The sequence below is a fragment of the Pinus tabuliformis genome, chromosome 8, assembly GCF_031772625.1.
Source record: "Pinus tabuliformis cultivar Carrire ecotype Pingquan chromosome 8, CPIR1, whole genome shotgun sequence".
Taxonomy (NCBI): domain Eukaryota; kingdom Viridiplantae; phylum Streptophyta; class Pinopsida; order Pinales; family Pinaceae; genus Pinus; species Pinus tabuliformis.
The window spans coordinates 1,139,218,665-1,139,239,618 of NC_142294.1; the positions used below are offsets into that span (position 1 = coordinate 1,139,218,665).

The 20,954-nt window shown below is 33.0% G+C and overlaps 1 pseudogene; it reads right to left on the reverse strand.

Moving 5' to 3' along the window:
- Positions 1 to 18,210: 18,210 nt before the first annotated feature.
- On the reverse strand, positions 18,211 to 18,899 carry LOC149239361 (uncharacterized protein At1g01500-like; annotated as a pseudogene).
- Positions 18,900 to 20,954: the final 2,055 nt, after the last annotated feature.

Consider the following 20,954-nt stretch of genomic DNA (forward strand, 5'->3'; position numbering starts at 1 on the left):
ATTTTGTGGAAATGTTAGAGTACATGAGATATCCAAAACCCAAAAATCATTTCTGAAAATTCTGCTTAGAAATGACTTGATTTTATTACTAACTAGTTTTTAAATATTTCCTAAGTCTAAAGTTAGGGAATATAGTTAATTAATCAATTATAACTATGTCAAGGCAATATTCATCTAGAAAGTCACATGGATCATTCCAGAGATGACACTAGCCATCAATTGTGTTTTAAATTTGGTCGTTGGTACTCCAATAGTGAATTATAAGAGGAGATTGTTGTGGTGATGGAGAATAGACCAAAGAAGATACTTAGTTTCCCAGGCATTTCAATTTTCTTAGTAGTAGCAACTCAGCAGAGAAGATAGAGCCAAAGGGTTAGTAGTAGCTGGAAGAGGAGGGTAGTAGCATTCTCGAAGGAAGGTTTCTAGTTTTTGGAAGACTCAAAAGAACAAACGAGATAATTCTCATAGGGTCAATGTAAGCTCTTATTAGAGCACAAGGGGTTTAATGGGGGAGCAATATGGTGCCCTGTGCATTCATATTGGGCGATATATATTGAGGAAAAAATTACATATTTATATTGGGGGTTATATTAGATGTAAATGGTTTTTATATTGGCAGGTATAAGAAAGGAGCTCAAAGTTAATAGAAAAATATAAAGGGGTATAAAAAAAGTTAATGAAAAAATCGATAGCTGCAATATCTAGTGAAAGTGTGGATTTATTGAATTGGGAAGGTGTATTGGGTTCGTATTGGTAGGAGGTTAAATAATGTGATTTTTAAAGGTATTTTTCTAATATGTAGTCAAATAGGGGTTTTATTTAATATGTCATGAACACATGTGATACGTTAGGGGTTAATTGAGTGAAGTTCCGTTGCGTAGAGGGTGACACAGGAGGCTCAGCACAGAGGCTAGGGAGGTAATTTTGGAGGCAGAAATTAGTTGTAGGGTGAGAGAAAACTCTCACAATAACTTTGGGATTGTTTTCCTCATATTAAATTGGTAGTTGGGCATCTCAATTAGTGTACTCAGAATTTCTCTAGAAGAATAATAATAAAACTTTCATCTACTGCACTGGTTTCCTGCATTGTTTTTTTTTTCCTAAGACAATTGTCGAAAAATAACTATGTCAAATTTCTTGTGTCTATGCTAGAATTTCTTAGTTTTTAGTATTTTATTCTAGGCAGTATTTTTATAGTAAAAATTGAAATTGTAATTTATAATTAAATTTTCAGTTAAAAAAATAATTTCCAATTACTACCATAAATAAAAATCCCACTCTCGTTGAAAAAACAAAGTGAAATAATATAAGATTTTCGTAAACAAATAAGAAAAATATAAATTAGAAATATTACACATGAATATTTTTTATGACCGATTTTATCATAGGAATATTAGGGCATTCCCAAAATCCATTTTCTTTATTATCATATAGTGGTCGGGGACATCTTGGGTTCCTCATCAACTTGAAACATTCTTTATTTTATTTTAAAGAATGTGATGTGAAAACACGCATGCACCAAAGACCTTTAAAACCCTTTTTTGGTATGTATCAAGAGCTAATATGATAATTCATATAATGTCTTCCTTGTAAACTTCATTTAGATGTACTTTGTTGGAGGTTACCTATGTTGGAGGTTACCTGTGATATTCGAAGTGTGCCAATTGTAAGGTTTACAATCCCATCTTAATTTTTTTTTTTTTAAATGCTTAGCCCATGTGAGGGAGATGGTTTGTAAGTTCTGCATTATTTTTCTTTTTATGTTTTTTCCTTTTGTGTTCGGGGGTGATTTTTTTTGTTTTTAAAATATTTTTCGTTACTTTTAAAACATATCTATATCTTTTTAGGGAATCTCATTTTCTATCCTTATAAAATAATTTGAATTTAGAAATTCATAACTTTACATGCTACCTTCCCCAAGATGCACCATACTGGTTATAAGCTATAGCGCAATGATTATTGTATTTGTCTTTGAAGCACACTTAATTCTAATCGTGAAGTTGAAAAAAACTTTTCGACATTCTCTTTTCAAACTTTTGAGAACATTGTGAAATACGCCTTCATTTCATAACACATGTTGGTGAGGTGAAAAACATGAAATATGTGAAGGAAGCAAACAATATTCTAGACACCACTATCCTCCATTAAATATAAACGTCTAGTATCTCAGCGTTATTTTAATTGAGAAATCGGTCTTATTCCTCCACTACTAGGGGATGCCATTTATCTTTACGTTATGCATATTTATATGTACTATGTAGATCTTTGCTTTATGTAATTATATAGTTTAAATAGCAATTTTATATGATAACCAATATTTCCATTGTTGTTCTTTCTCTTTCATTATGCATGTGGAGAAATTAGCGTTCCGGCTTTCAATCGTGGTCCCGTTCACACGGCCACTTTGGTAAAGAAACCACTCATTTGTTACATGGGCGATTTTCCGGGTCTCGTAGAAAAACATAGCATTCAGGAAATATTTTTGCGCTATCGTAACGCGGTTTTTTGCTTCCACGCCACATACTCTATTTTATCTCTGCCTTTTAACCCGGCATTTCAACCCCGGTTCTCTACACGTCAGCTTCTGCATATTTCTGTTGCTTTGTTCACGGATTTACTTGACTCACATCCACCCACCGTGTGATGTTGAAAAGGATGTCTTATTTCCGGGGTTAAATTTATTGAGCAAATTGAATATCACTGGGAGCAATGGCTGATCTTCGATTTTTGTGCAAGTTGGTATGCCGCCAAGATGGGATTGGGGAATCCACCCCTTTAGCTTCCACCACAGCAGGTCAGTGTAGTCAATGAGATTTGAACTTTGATCTCCCAGGCTTCGCTCAAGTGACTTACCGCTAAACCACACATCACTGTACGCGGATCTTTGATTTTCTTATCAGTGCATTTAAAAAGAAGTTTTAAGACAATATTTGAAATACTTTTAGGTAAATTGTCTTAACCTGAGACAAAAAAAAGCTTGTGTATTGTCTTAAATATTGTCTTTAACACTGTGTCTCAAATTATTGTCTTAAACAATTGTATCTATAAAGGCAATATATAACACAAGCATTATTGTGTCTTAGGAAACAATTTAAATTTTGCCTATCGAAGGCAATAGTTGTGATTAAAGACATTATCTATCCTAGCTGTTGTCTCTCTACAAGCAATAAAAAAAATTATGTTTAAATACAATACAATATCACTTTTGTGTCTTTAGAGACAACATATAAAATAATGAATTGAGAAAAATATCTCTCCATTGAAATAAATCAATATAAAAAGTATTTAATTTAAAAAAACTACAATATTGTTTTTTAATTCATGTTAGCCCACAGTGGCATAGAACCACCAACCTCATGCTTAGTAAGGCAAGGTGCTATTACATTGAGCTAGCACTCTCCAAAAGATTATGTAAAGAGTTATGGCAATGAATTGCATATATAAGCATTGATTTTTAAAAAATGCTCAACACATAATGGCATAATAGTTGTAAAATCTATAATCAAGAAGCTCTTATTGATGAGACGATTTAATGACATATGGCCCTAAGAAGATGTAGTGCCTTCAATACAAGTAAATTGGACCTAAGTTGTCACTATTAGCTTTTGTTCTAAAAGGTTTTACATCAGATACTTCAAAAATATGATTGATAGAACACATCTTGAACTTTGAAAGATGGCCCCTAGTTTTGCAAGAGGTCTTGCCTCTTTTTAAAACTTTGGTTCATATACTTTGACCTAAAAATACACCTACCTCTGCCATGCCTATATGGGTGAAACTCCCTAATACCTCGGAATATTTATGAGAGCCAAAATCCAAATTTATTGGTGTCACTGAGTAACCCATTGAGAAAATCCATTCTCTCAAATAAAGTTGGATGATATATGTATTTCCTAGTTGTTTGAAAAAACAGAGTAAATTATCATGTTGATATCTTGTTCTATTAGACAATACATGCATAACTAGTCGAATATATAGATTTCCTGTGATTTATCAATCATGGAAATTTCCTTTTGTAGCCAAAATAAATACACAAAAGTCACAAAATATAAGTGTTTATAACATGTCATTTATTTCATGATGATCTATAAGTTGGACATATACTTTAATTTTTTTTTAATATATAATCAAGGTAACCTTTGCGCTATTTATTTACTCAGCGCAAGCATTTACAAAGAAGCAACATAGTAGAACATAAAAACTCTTCAAGAAGGTTCCAGTATTATAGATAAATAAGCATTCAAAACTTTACATCGAACCCAATTACACATTGAATGCCTGTATCAACCAAATAGTAGAGAAAAAAATTATCGAGTACTAAAACAGTAAATTAAGCAAAGATTAAATGTACATGAACGACAACCTTGACACACCAAACCCCATGCTTTAGAATTACAATATGAGGGTCATCTTGATGCAAAGATTCTAGCTATTGCCCCACAGCCTCAATACCTGCATTAGGCCCTACTGACAATTGCATGGAAAAAAATTATCTTGTAGTCCCAAAATAACACATGAATCTCCCACATTGTCAGCATACAGTACCCCACTACAAAGCATGCCTATTAAAAAAATTCCCAATTGCTGCAAGTTATGGATCTATAGGGCATGCCTCTGTAGGAAGAGATAAAATCCCCTCCTCCATTGCTAGAAAGGGTTTTTGAATCACATCAGCAGACATCCCCTATTGCTGCATTGGAAATTCTACAAAATTACAACCAACACATAGTATTGTACAATGCATAAAATCACAATGAATGTTCCACCATTACAGTCTATGATCTTTCGAAGTCATTCAACCAACAAGTTCAACCCTTCATTGAATATTACTAGAGGGATTAACCAAAGAGGATAGCGAGATCAACAAACATAAAATAAATATAGGAATGATAAGAATGTTGTTTGAGATCTATGGCATGTTTTTGCAATAAATTGGAAAGGCTAACAACACTTTTGAATACAGTTTTTTAAATTGGTTGTGGTTGTAATTCTCTCTGGCAAGTTTCTACTTTCTACATTAGTGTTTTATATTAACATATATTATATTCACCAAACAAATTTGAAATGGACTCACATGTCAGTGGAAACAATTACAGGAATCTTTGACTTAAAAATCAACAATGCAGGACAACTGAGTTGAATTGAAGGTGGAGAAAGTTAATCAATGAGGCCATATGAAATGATGGAGAACTCACTTCTATGCTTTATGGATGGCGGGATTTAGACAAAATTTTCTAGAACATTGTTTCCCATTTGCAGTCACAATATTCATCCCTCTTTTGCTCCTACTTTATCACAGGAAAAATTGTTTCTTGGATACTACTTATAACATAACAACATATCCATATCCTTCTCCTAGATTAGAATGTGGGTGCCACTACATAAAAGATTATAAGGATAAAAAATTAAAATTCCACAAAACAATTAAGGTTTAACTCATAGAAACGATAAACAATAGATAGGACTCGAATGAAATAAAAGTAGAGAACAATTTAGTGTAACAATAAAGTACATAACTCCAATACTAATCAAACACTCCGAGGAGTATTTAATGTTAATCATCATATGAATTTCCCTAATGAATTTAATTGCGGACTACATACTTATGAGCACCGTTGACTTCATACAATTTGATTCGTTGAATTTAAAATCAAAACTCCAAGTTATAAATGTATTAACCATTATTTCTAAAATATTATAATTCAAGGTCTCATAAACCAATTGTCTTGTGGGGGTGTTGTTATACTATTTATTCTAACATAAGAAAAGTAATTGAACGAACATGTGTGTGATTCAAAATCAATTCAATAATAGTTGAGGTGACATGTGATTATATACTAGTATACTGCCATTAGCATCACAATCCTACATCCTGTCATGGTTCATTATTGAGAGCTTGGTTAAAGGTTGTAATTTATGATGTTACAAAAAGTAATTCTATTTAGTCTTCACTTCAAATAAAAAATGTGAAACAAATAAAAAAATTGAATTATCATTAGCCAAGTTCTCAGGGTAATTAAGGCATGCATTGAGTTAGAGTTTAGAGTTGACATCAAAGTCCAATGCAAATTGTCATTGACATTGAATGTTTGTTGTTGGCCCTAAATTATGGTATTCATATGCACATTCATGACTCGGAAATAGAAACAAGAAAACAATGAAGCATATTTTTCCATGTTGTTAACCAGTTGAAAATTTAAAGCCTACACACTGCACCTAGTTACAGTCTTCATCAGTGTTGAGACTATACAAGAGAAACAAACAATGGACCTCTTATTCAAAGAGTCAATTTGTGGAGATCCAAATTCGCAGTCTAATTAGTCAAATTGATAAGCTCAGAAAAAGAAAAGTGAACCATTGTAAGCTCTTGCACAAATGCTTACTTATAACCATGCTTACTTTTACATTAAATATAAACACACTAAGAATGCACACCATATTAAACAACATGCTTGTCAATTAAGCTACCTCTAAACCAACAAAATACTTCTATGTGTTCTCGCTTGTTTTTTCATAAGTGATTTCTTGCATCTATGCACCCAACAATATATGCAACCTCTTCATTGCCCTGGTTATGTCAATAAATGGAGGATTGTATTGTGGAATTTTGTGCCATGGGTCTATACTAGTGCGTGGAAGGGGAAATAGGGTGATCGAGACCTGAACCCTACACCTAGACACAAACTAGAATTGAATATATTATTGAGGGATATAGCCATTAGCCATGTCATTGGGAAGCCTGGTTTCATCCACCCCACTAGTGAAACATAACAAGTTTGAAGGAAGAAGAGGAGAGTGAAGTTGGTTTTTTGACATTAAGGTGGCGAAGTTGATGGCTTAAAGGTAATATTCTCACCACCATTACTTGGGAATTTCCACAGTATTTGGAGAGATCCAACAATGCTCCATCACATGCCACATGAAGACAAATGTGTGGGATTATTGGAAATGTGAATTGAGGTAATTATAAACGATGTCACAGTCTAACCAATGAACCCATCACCTACGTAGGTTTATATGTTATTCTCCTTAGATAAGAAACATTGAAACAATTAAGAAATCCAAGATTGAAACAAAAACTAATTTCTGAGAGTGGGTTTGCAAAAAAAAAAAAAAAATAGCGATCCTTAGATGCATTTCATTCTAGGAATTGATGAAAAATACTTAATAGTAGTAAATTCTAAGGCAAAACATTGTGTTCTTGAGCAAGAAAATATTTCAGAAATTAGCCAAATTTAAATCTGTAAAAATTACCGACAAATAAACACAAACTATCATACTTATTTATAGTTATCGTAGATTACAAAACCAACAAGGAAGAAAACTACTAGTAGAAGTCGTGAAACCAAAAAGTTATTTTTCCAACAAATAAGCTTCCTGCATGTTCCATTTGGTCTTTCAACCTATTAAGCAATCACTATCTCAAATAGATGTAAGGCATACAATTAACTCACAACTTATCTTCCATATATTCCATCAAGACCCATAAATGCTTCTAAGTTATGTTTTTCAATGGCTTATTTCTCTATTTTTTGAACTTCTCGGTTAATTTTTCAATGACTATAGTGAACAGAGAGTAGCTTCAATGTTGCCTAGTACAGGTTATCTAAATATATTTTTAAAGCTAATAAAGAAAGATCTTCTCCAAAAATTGAAAGGCAATAGTAATTGTGTTGCAAAGATGCCACACTTCAGACTGAGTTGTAATGGAATTTTTTTTCCTGGTGAAAATTATGGGATATTAACACTCATGCTTGGAAGGAGTGGCAACCTTTTATGTAGGAGTATGGTCCTCTCACTTGTTGTTTCCCCCTTGATCATAGAGTTGCAAGCTCTTATTATAGGATTCAAGTTTTTCAAGAACATTAATATCCTGGGCCATTTTGGGGGGACTGGGAGTGGAGGTTTGGCCACTTCTTTCTTCAATGTCACGCCCATAGGATGTTTTTAGTGCTTAATTACAAACATGTTCTTTCCCTAATTCTTAACACAAAAGTGATATATAAGTATCTATAAGAACATTGGGTTTGTCATATTCATAGAATTTGGACGGTGCAGATTTCCTATGCATTGCAAGTTTTTGGGTGGTGTGTCATTTATCGATGAATTCCTTTCAAGGCTAGGTTGGTGAAGAGTTATCAGATAGACTCTACCCAATTTGAAAGAACTTGGATACTGTCAAGCGTATTGTGTTTTTTTTCCAATTGAGGTTGAGGCTTGTTTGAGACTACTCAGCATGATGTATTACTTCAGGGCAGGGTGCACCGGCCCGATGCCTTGTACAGTGATGGCCATTCCATAGTTATTTTCTAGGTCCTTTTAATTTCTTATGGACCTTAGTGTTGTTTTTTCCATGGAATTCAAGTGTATGCTTGTTTTTAATCAAGAAGTGTTCTCTCCATCTACTTTTCATACATTCTCAAAAGAGGAGGTACCCCATCAGCTTTAGCCTTTTCCCCTTTGGAAAATGGATCTTTTCTCCCTTCACATAGACAAATATTTCGATAAGATAGAGAATTTTGCTTTTATCTATGCTCTAGTGGTTGTGAAGAAGAATTTATGAAGTTCACACACATACAGTTCTGCATTTCCATTGTAAATACTTTTGTTGTAGTTATAAGGCATATTTTTCAAAAAAACAAAGGTACTTGGAATCTATGAAATATTTTTACAATTTTCCTAAAAGGAAGAGAAGGCAATATAAATTCAATAAAGGTGCAACAATAAATTTCATAGGATAGTAGATATATCCTTGATGGCTTTGTTTGAGGACACGCATAGAAAAGAGGATGTAACCATCAATATAACAAAATCGCTAAGGATGGTTGAAGGTGACCAAAACCTTCAAAACACTCAAGCCACACCCCTCTACTATGATAATAAGACTGTATTTAAGCTCATGAAGATGCCTGACTTCATGCAAGGACTAAGCACATACACTACTTCATCAAGGACTAAGCACATACAACACTTCATCAAGAAAAATATGAAATGAAAAGAACATGAATTTATGTGCTACAAAATTGAAAATAAGCTTGAAGACATCTTCACAAAAGCATTGAACATGAAAACATTCAAAATCTTAAAATGAGCCTTTCCATGAAAGAAAATAAAATGAGCATTTGGGTGTGCAGTGTTCTAATATGTAATGCTGAAGTTGAGGGGAAACCAGCTGTGCTAAAAAATAAAAGTAGGGATGATATATGATAGGATGGAGTCTAAATAGTGAAATGGGACAGAATATGGTTATATTAATATATTTAAGATGACTAATTTTTGGTTGGAGGTTTGTACATGTCATCATCAACAAATTTTAAAATAGAATTCACACTTTCAATTTGTGCTCCTATGGAATACGAATCTATAGAATATAGAGTTGCCTCTTATTATGGTTATGTGATTGCCTTTCATCCATGTTCAGTGAATACCTTGCATCACCAACATGATTTGTTGCAGCAGGAGATATAGCTCAAAAATCTCTTTCTTTACCCTCATTACAAGATTTTAATGCATTGTCTAAGACAACTGATCCATAAATTGGTTTTTAACAGTTGTAAAGTTATGATCAGATATAAAGGGAAAAAAATAGTGATGATGATAGACTCTCCAAGGTAGGATTGGACCTAGAACCAAAATACTAGAAAATCACTAAAGTAAAAGATGAACAACATCATGGACTCTCTCAAGGAACATGGCCATTATGACAGCTATCATAGAGATATATTGATAGCAGATAATATGTACCTTTTTGACATATGTTGATGTTATATTTTTCGATGGCACTGATATTGAAACAACCTTCAGGCCTTATTATTTTGTTACTTTAAGGATTTTGATGATGTTTTGTTATCCCTCTTATATAAAGGGAGTACTTTTAGAATTCCCTTTTTTAGAATTCTGAAGACTCATAAGAGGCTATGTCAGCAAAATAGTATCCATGACATCCACTATATGTACTTTTATATCTTAATAACATTACAACTTTTTTTATTTGCATAACATATACACATACATTTGAACATGGAACAAAACTTGACTGGCTCACCTATGATGGGCGTGGGACTCACCTACACGGATCTTCATTTTGATTTAATTGGAGCTAATGTGTCCATATTTTCCTCAAGTGACCTTAAATAAAAGAAGATTTGGCTGACCTACAAGATAACTTGGCGAGTCCACATTGTTGAAAATCATATTCCTTTGCCAAGGAAATACAAACCAATGGTAAGATATTTACCAATGGTTTATTTGGAATATAATTATTGTGGACTTACACATCCACATGGAGGAGATTGGGGGTTACTTGTGCAAGCTTTAAAAGAGATCAATAGTATCTTGGTATTCATGGTCAAAATTTTTAATTACTGAGAGACTTTTGTTTACCTCTTTCTCTTTTCATTTATCTCAAAAATTGAGTCTCCTAGGTTAAGAAGGGTAGGAGACCTTCGTTTAGCTCTCCTATTATTTTTTCCCTAGATTCATGAATGACAAGGTGGGAGACCTTCATTTAGCACCCTTGATGCTCAACATTGTTTTGTGAATCTCATGCATGATCTCTCTTGGAAACTTTCCCACTCACTCCATATGCCCATAATTCTGTTGATAAGATAAGATGTTGATCATTGATTCTCCATCACCTTATGCCTTTTGCAAGTCATTCACGATGTTTTTATATGGTTCCACTCTCTAAGGAATATTATGGTTGTGTATGTTTGGGGGTATTTCCATTGAATTCAAACTCTAATAACCCTAAAGAAACCTAACAATCCTATCTACCACCTAAACCCAAATTGATCAGATCTTTTGATCCGTGGAGTGTGAAGTATAAGCCTCGGATATCTCCTGACTTGGCTTGACTAGGCCATTAGATATCTATGATCTACAAGGATAACTCCCCTTCATCCTAAGGAAATATTTCCCAAAGTGAGAAGACGGTTGGTGAGGTGAATTTGTCCCCCTCCACAGTGTATTGAATCCACCCAGGCTTCACTCAATGAACCTCTGAGATAGCATGTGTGTTTGTGGCACATTAAACAATACCCTTAATTTGACTGCATATTGGAAAATACCTTTAAAAATCACTTTATTTGACCCCATACTAATACAAACCCAATATACCTTCCCAATTTAAAAAAGCCCTACTTTCACTTGATATTGCAGGTATCCATTTTTTCATTAATATTTTTTACACTCTATATTTTTTCATTAACTTTTAGCTCTATTTTTATACAAAACATATAAAAACCATTTACCCCTATTATATTTTCAATATATTATGTCATTTTTTCCTCAATATATATATCCCAAAATGAATGCCCGTAGTATGGTATTGCTCCCCTAGTGATGTCTGTGTGAGTGAATATCAAACTTGAGCATTTGGACATTATATCAAGAAGTGTGATATTTTGTTGTCATAGACACCAAGGAACTAATTAACTATGACCAACATAGTTTGAAGGAAAAAAAAGTGTAGATCTAGGAAATTTATTGAAAACAAGAGAAAAAAAAATAAATAGCTATTGAGCAAGAGCATATAGCTTCAATAAAGAAAAAAAAAGGACCCTAAGAAGATCCACGAAAGGAGAGTGAGCGAGACTCTAGTTACATGCTAGAGATGAGAGACCTAATTAAAACTAGCACCAGATCGAGACATTGAGCATGCACTGAAGTCTTAAAATTATTTAATCTTTGGGGACAAAACACCTGCAAATAAGGGAGGTATGATTCATAATGTATTGGATTAGATAATAGCTAGAATATTTTGTTTTGGATCAGCCATGTAGCCCTAAGCGTAACCACTTTAGGGCATATAATAGTCAAAAGCATAGAAATATAGGGCAAAATAAGTGGTACAGATGACATCTAATCCAAATTTCTACAACCCTAATCTTAGATTAGTGAAGATAATGAATAAAATCACAATGCACAAATCATTAAACTAAATAATGCAACCTTTATACCTATATATAGCGTAAATTATATGTCATAATAATCTATGATATATGGCACCAAGCAATCAGAATGATTTAAAACCTACTCATAATGAATATTATATTTTTCCATTACAACCTAACAAGCATGAAAACTCTTACTAGATCTTAAGGAATTAGGCACAAGTGTTCTTTCATTGGAATCAATGTGAGTGTATTGTGTTAAACATATTATACCGCAATTGTTTTCTAATGGAAAGTCGCATGATGCGGGACTTCCCATTCTATATGCCTCACATCCTTCATGTTTGTGTTCACCCTCTACAAGGGTTTTTAAAATCCTATTTTTATCGGTGGGTCCTTCATCATAGAATACACTTTTCCCATCATGATCCCTGCACTCAGCAAAAAGCATGGCATGTGAAAAGTACGTGCTATGATCTGTTATTAGGAATAAAAAAATGTCTAATATGCAGTTTGTTTGGTTTAGTTATTAAAGATAGTTTTTTTTACGTTTTGACTAGAATGATCAAATACCAATTTGTTGTGTTGTTCTCACTTTATGCGATTATGGTTTATGGTGCACTGTTGTGTTGGATTTCCAAGTGAAAGGTAACTCTCCAAACTAAATCTCTTGTAAGCACACTAGAAAATAGAATTATGTGCATCAAAGTAATAAATAAATCTATTTAGAGAAACATAACGTTCTCCAAAAAGAATATAAATACCATATATATTATTTAGTGCTATATCTAGTCTTTTAGAACTTCAAATAACCCACTGTAAGGATCTAGATGAAAATAACTAAAAAAAAAGGTGATAATTTTAATAACCTACCAAGAATAGGTGAGATCTTGGTGGGGAATCCAACAGGAACATTATCACAATAAATCTTGACTATAATTGTAAAGTCATGACCAACAATGGCAGAGATAAACGAGGCAAAAATTGTCATACAACCTTATTGGAAATGTTTTAAATGCTTATCCATTGTGGCCATGGATTTTAGTTGATTTGGAAAGCAATGGCATAGATGGTGTCTTTCAACGTGGCTCAACCTAGTCAGTACTACAACATTTTCTCTCAAAAAATTATGTCCCAAACAACTCTAAAACATATTATTACAAAAAAACCTCAAATCTTTATTATCAAGATGATATAACATCTCAATTAAAAAAAAAAAAATCCCCAAAAGTTTTACCTTGAGCTATTGGTTTTTCTCGAAATTTCATTGATTTAATTTTTTTTTTAGATAATTTTTGTGATCAAAGTTCTCATTAAAACAAAACTAAGAAACTTGAAACAACATTTCTATTAAAATTTGGAGAAAATTTCTAGATGGAAACTTGCGTTTATCCATTTAAGAACTTATCCCACCCATGTCTCTGAGAATTATGATATAATTAAATTTATAGCAGGTGCAATTCAAATTTATTAAGTGAAAGAGACTTTTATGCCCAATATGAAGTTGACAAATAATTTAAAAATATATTAATAAAAAAATATATTTCAATATCCTGTATATATATACATGTATATATAAAATAGAAAGAAATTAAAAAATCTAAAGGATTAATGAGATGGGCCACATGGCTAGTGAGCAGGAAGTCCAATTTCACGCACTTAGTGATGAGCTCCACAAATTAGTGATATTCCTTTTCACACTTAGCTTGATGTTTTCCTAGTGCTGCAAACCTCAATATTAGAAAAAAAGTCACTAAGGGTCTTGACTTCGAGACCTAGAAAACATCATGTAAAAAATTGGCAAACTATGACAAGCATTAAAAAATACAAAATAATTTCATTTTTTCATTTTTAGCAATATAAAACTAACAACATCAAACTAAGTTGACAAGGTATTGGTCTAGGTATGACATTTTTCAAAACAAGTGACAAGCTTATATGAGAGGTGCATATATCAAATTTATATACGGTAATATTGGGAATAAAAAGAGAAAAAAAATTAATATAAATGAGCAATGTTTTGTATTCATTTTTAGATTGAAATAATTTCAATGTCCACCATTCATCAATTAGCATTCATGATATAACAATGAACATTGATATTCTTTCCCTTTCTAGAGATGGGGTGAAAATGATAAAAATGAAAATTTGAAAACTCACAACTTGCTAAAACTAAAATGTGAAGACTTGGGGAGTGAAGTATGTCAATAATTATGAAGAATGCTTATTTTTGAATCATTCCACACTACTTTCATACAATAAAATAACAGGCAATTCCATACTTATCTTTTTCTCTATTGGTGTCTTTCATGCTCACAAATTGAAACTAAAGATGCCAAAGTGAACATGAAATTAGGGATTACAGGTATAAAAAGAGGGAAAAACTTATTTGTTTTAGGGTGTCATTGTGCGGCCACCTTAAATACAACTTTAATAGCATATTTTTAATATTATTAATGAATTTTTTGCTAAAATCAGAACTGGCATTGCTTCAATCAATATGCATCCCCATAGTCAAATGGGGCATTGTTCAGCACGTGGTAGTGTTATATGATACCACATGGTACAAGGATGGATATATTTACATCTCGAGTGTCCATGATACATGCTCAGGTATAAGTATGGGTACGGAAAATCCAATCCCTAAGAACATGTACCCACACTACTTAGGCATGACATAAGCACATTACCACATAAATATAAAAAAATTGTATATAAGATGTATAAATTCAAAAGATCCAATTTATCAACAAAAAATGAGTATAGCTTGATTAAATTATGCCTAGAGTAATGACTTTAAGGTTGAAAAATCCTTCTATTTAAGTTCCATTATAAATATAGATCATTATTATATGGAAATTTCATAACTTAAATTGAACTTATCAAGTTTGAAGATAGTGTAAAAGTTATGCTAGGGCTAGTATGATGCTTCTTGTGCATTGGCATCTATGGCAACTTCTTGTGTAATTGAAGTGAGAGAGACTCCATGCTTACAGTATTTTGAGATGAAAGCCTTGTCCAATCCCACCTTTATTGTCATTTTTTTAAACCTACATTGAAGAAACATGGCACTCTACTCCTTGCTTAGACCCAATAATAGAGAAAATAAGACTTTGATGATTTCTTATTTCCTTCCCAAGACCCTAGAATTTCAAAATAGAGCTTCTAAACTATGTCACAATAACATTTTCCTAGCTAAATCTAGTGAAGATCACACCTCTTCCATGAAGAAAATTCTTATGTATGTTTATTTATTGGTTTTAATAAGGAACTCTCAGATACATGATTAAATCTCAACATTTTTCTAGATTGAATATTTCCATGTTTTGTTCTATGCTCATCAGATGGATTTTTGTAGAGGCAATATCTTTGCTTATGTTGTTTCTCTAGTTTGTTCTTTGATCTTTATTCATATCCAAAGATTATGCTTCTTTTCTTATTTGTGAGAGAATGAGGTATAGTGTGTATAATGCATGAATTTTTTTTTTGATAGTGAGCAATGGAGAATGGGCCACCATTAAAATCTTAAACCATCTATTGTTAGATGTTCCTACAATGTACACCAATTAGATTCCTAGAATTGTAATCACAAAGAGCATATCATGTCTCCAAATTCCATAAATATATATACACATTTACTTGGTCTGAATAGTATACTCAAATACACATATCCATCTAGTGAAAAAACATAATTTTCCCAAGAAAGTTAGTTTAGTAGTTTACAATTTTATCACATACCATTATTTCTAATATACATAGATCTGTATTTGAAATCAACTCCATTTCTTTCAAAATTTCTAAAGCTACGAGTTTCCTAAAATGCCATGCAATTCAAAACAGACTAATTCATCCTTAGGTCATATATAGTATGGTCATTATTGACATCAACTTTCTTCTCATACATTGAACATTTGTCTATTCTAGGTATTGAAAGTTTAGCAATTTTCATTGAATTTCATTTAGAGACAGTTTGGGAATTGAGGGCCCTAGTTGTTAGAAATATCATCACATCTGATGAGGAGGGATCCCACGAACCATCCATTTGGTTTTGAAATGTTGGAAAACTCTTTACTTACAATATAAGTCAGTGGCACTACAATAAAGAAGGAACTAAATATAAAATGTTTAATAAAAATCCCACTATGAAATGTGTTTCACATATTTCCATATATTCTTGAAAACCAAGGATGGCCTGAATTTCAATTTCACTTTAAGAAAGGAAAATTAAGGTTCCATAGGATTAGACACCAATCCCATTTCTCCTTTTCTCCATTTGGCTAAATGCTACAAGTGATAGAGGAAAAAAAATTATGGCGTTGCCAATATTGGCAGGACTAGTTTATACCAAGGGGAAAATGAACAAGTGATTGAAAAAAGATATGAAACATAGTTGGAGAGCTCTCTCTTTACCCTTCTCCAGCATAGGAATCCTTTTAGTCTCCTTATTCCAATGAAAGTTTTAAATCCAACAAAAATAAAAACATGTACAATAAATAAATAAAATCGTGAACCAAGATTCCAAAATATAAGGAGTGACCTTAAATTAACAATTTATGGTTTGTTGTGAAACAAAAAATAGCAATAAATCCTAGCAAGCTTACTACTCATAGTTTCCTAAAGAATTCTTGCCAAACATGTTTGGCAATGTCATCAAAGGGATAGAAAATGAAGGCAAAGTACCTTGTACTAGGAAGCCTAGATTGCACTTCCATGATCCACTCAGCGACAATTGGGATTGGAAGAGGATCATGTACTACCAAATTCTTAAATTCAACCATGGTGTTGTTTTATGCATCTGTTATCACAATTTTTATGTTGTACGACCTGTATAATGGGAATAATGTATGCACTACTTTCCTTAGTTACCCCTTTGATTGTGCAAAATCATTCCTTCTCCCCTTAAGACTATAATTTTAGTCGAGCCTCATAAAGTGAAAAGTGGGAAGATTGTGATACTGCACTTCATCCTCACTTGACATGTGGTCCCATGCGTTGTCTCCCTTACAACTGATAAAAATCAATTTATGAATCAGTTGGTTTAAACTATGCATTAAATAAAGTAATGAGGGTAAAGAAATAGATCTTAGACCTAGGTGTCTTGCTTCAACAAAGCATGTTAGTGATGTAGGGAATTCATTGAACATGGATGAAAGACAACCACATAGCCATAATAAAATGGAAATTTCTTGGGGAGAACAATATTTAAGGAGATCCATCAGCCCTTAATAAATTTCTTGGGGAGAACAAATACATCAAATTTGGATAACTTTATGAGCACTCTCATGATCATAGTTGATGTGTTGAAAAACAGAAAAAAGGGTCAACAATTGTATAATATAGGGCTCTCATAATACAAAATCATTAAACCTAAATCAAGGAGGATTAGAGCACACTATTTATTAAGATCTTCAAACCTTTTTGTATTCAATACAAGAAACAAATTAGTAGTACACAAGTGTTGGTGATCAAACCCTTCAATTTGTTGAAAGTTTTCAATGTAAACACATCAAATCTCGATAACCCAAGTGCTACGGTGATCAATATGATATTTTCTTAGACCAAAAAGGCCAAATATGAGGGGGATGAAAGTACTCAGATGATCAAACGTCAACAAACTCCAAAGCTACTGAAAGACCCTTTGACTGTTTTGAATACAACAACAAATCTCAATACCCCATGTGCCCTAAAATACCAAAACATCCTTTTGAGTGGTTTCCATGGAAGGTCCAAATCTTGAAACCCCAAGGTTCTATAGCACCAAAAATCCTTCAAATTTTAGGATGACACCAAAGTCTGAAGACCCCAAATGCTCTAGAAAACCCATATCCCTATGATTGTTTCATACAAATCTTAAACTGCATGAGCCAATTTCCCTGAGAGTTCAAAGGGTTCCATATTTTTCGAAAGTAATACCAAACTAGGAGTACCAAATGGCCCTAAAAAACTGGAAAATCTATAACGCTTGAATAAAAAATAAATCGTAAGAGCACACGGACCCTTAACAATGGATTTTATCAAGCAGAAGGAAGAACAAACCTCAAACACTAACTTCTAACCCAATAAACCTAGATCGACACAATCCAACCAATTAAATCTGTAAAATATCCCCAAAAAATAACCCTAATAGAAAAATGGATAAAGATGACCAACTGAAATTATGAGTGAAAAAATAGAATACATGTATGGAGAAAGAAAATGTCGACACATTCTAGAAAGACAAGATATGGTTCAATAGTAATCAACAAGAGATGAGGTTGTGAACAAGTGTTCACAGTTATAATTTCCTACTAGACCTCCGATCCAAGCATAAGGAAGTTCATATTATGTAAAGTGCAAAAACTACAACATGAAAATATACCTGATGTGAATGTGAATGGTGGCCTCTCAAAATGATGGTATTAATATTTCGTTTCTTTGTCTCATATTCATTGTTGGGAATAACATCCAAAGTCCCCCACCTTTATCGATTCCATTGCGAGATGAGTATCATGATATTTGTCAGAATAAGTGGTGATCTGCCATAGCATCCTACAACATAAAACTCTAGAGAAGTAGGTCCCAATGAGGAATCTTGTTGTTTCTTATGCAATTTTCCAAAAGGGAAACTTCCTGGTCCTATGTCGGAGCAAAAATCCATGTTCCATAATTCCTTAATCGTTGAATGATCAAACACCATAATTCCTTAACTACACAATACATAGGTTTCTTCATCATAACACACCTCAAAATCCAAAGTTTTGGTGGTTCAAACATTGTCCATGCTCATATAAGTAGCCTCAATTGAGTCCTTATTGAACCTGCCCCTCCATAGGTTAGGGACATTGATTCTACTAGTGAGGTCCTAGCTCCATTAATATCCAGCGTGAGAACGACGGACTTGTGGTAGTGGCACAAGGTAACCAACTGTGGGGCTCCTTCCAAAGGGCACAAACTCTCTCAAACATAAAAGAGACAAGCATTGAACCACTCTAAGGGTTGCAATGGGTGTAGAACGAGCTTCTTCATTAGAAGTTCACTAGCCTTTGGAACTGTGGCCTGACCCTAACAATGAGTGGCCATGTTCTCCTCCTCATGTGCATGCCAGGACAGTTCTCATGCAAATGATGAATCCAAACCATTGTTCAAATTACATTGAATCTCACACTATAAGCATGATATTCTATGGAACTCTAATTAGTCAAGTGGGAAAGGGCCTACGAGCCATTTTTAATATAAATAATAAGAAGGTATAGTTGAGATAATTTGATCATTCTAAGACAGAATGGTAATTTCGTGTTAAATATCTTTAAAATCCCCTTGGTGTAGTAGTGAGTGGAATATTTTTCAAAAAAGAGGATAGAACAAGAAATATGGACATTCCTTGTTCTTGTCCTCATAATTGAATGGTGCCTATCTTAGAAATCATTAATTGGAAATTGCATGTTGTTGTCTAGTATGGGACTTACATCTTTCTCCATTTGTTCAACCTTGTAACATATTCAGAATATTATCCAAGTGAGGAAGTCGCATATGGTGGATGGAAATTTCAGGGCTTTTGTTGAGGGGACACATTTTTACTAATTTGTTAGTACAAAATGGGTGCAAGTATTTTTTTCCCTGTTTTATAATATGCTCATAGAAAATTCCTATAGCATTGGTCCTAGAAAATAATGAATGCATCTTATCTATGTCATTTCCATAATTTTAAAGATGGTTTATGTTCTTATGGGGATTATTGGTTATTGAAGAAAACAACAGTAAATCTATATTTGCATATAGTTAGTTTTGCGCTCCCAATAGTAGACAATGAGATACAAATGAAAAATGATGAACTACTATATATGTTATATCATCTGATTATTTGAGATGGTAGAACCATTATCTGAAAATCGGTGTTCAACCATCTTTCATGGGTACATTTGGGTGTATGCAAGTCGAGATACTGGCATTTGGAGACAAATTGTTGTGTGATTATTATTACAACCTACTACCTGCCAAGGGATGCCTGTGTAACTGTGGGGCAAGTATCCGATATGGAAGGTAGTACTAGGTGGTGAGTTTGTAGTTATAGGTTTATCTAGGGAAGGTGTAAATGAAAAACAGTGATGGCTAGTTCAAGTATCTAAACAATTATGCATGCATATCCATTAACTTGCTTGGACTGAGGCAAAGTGAAAAAAACATATATATGCAACAATGGAGGGGTCTATTTGATCTAAAATGGACCCACATGCTACCATTAAATTCTTATGTATGGATCTAGAGGTTTCACAGCCTATATTAAAAAAATATATCAAAGAGATGTGGTTTCATAGAATATGATGATTGTAACATTTATAGTGTTCTTCAATTACGTGCAATGTTTTGGGTGTTGGAACCAGGGAAAGAAGGGTATGAGAACTTGAAAATGAAATTATATGGTACTGAAAATTGAAAACAACATCTTGCTTTAGAATAAGTATTAGGGGATTTAATTATAAAAATACAACATATTTCTAAATAGAGGGTAACCAATATTCTTCTTCAATATATCAATGGAATTTTATGGTGAGTGAGGAAGGATAGAATGATGCAATTTACATAGAAACTGGAGGAAATATTGGTAGTTGTAAGTGCATTGTTATACTATTTCAACAATGGTCAAAATATTCCAGCAAAAATATTTCATAGGGTTGTTTTCCCTCGACAGACAAGGAGTTAGATCAAATGTTTTGAGCCATTTCTCATGCTTTTAATTGGAAGAGTAGTGTTTGGTTACTAGAAGGGAAATTTTGTTTCAAAAGTGATAATATCCAAGGGCTAGCAAACTAACTTATTCACAAGATACAATGCCACACAATCAACTATCTCCATAATAGGCAAGGATGATTATGTGTTTTATTCTTTAAATATTTTTCAATTTGGAAAATTTTAGCATTTGTGGGCAAGTTGATTAGTTGAGTTTAGATACCAACATCATACACAATTTCTAATCAAATTACATACCATACTTGAGAATAGGGTTTCATTATGGGAAGAATGAATTAATCCAATGCATTGTTGATATCATGGAAATTCAACTAGAGTTTTAAAAAAATCAAA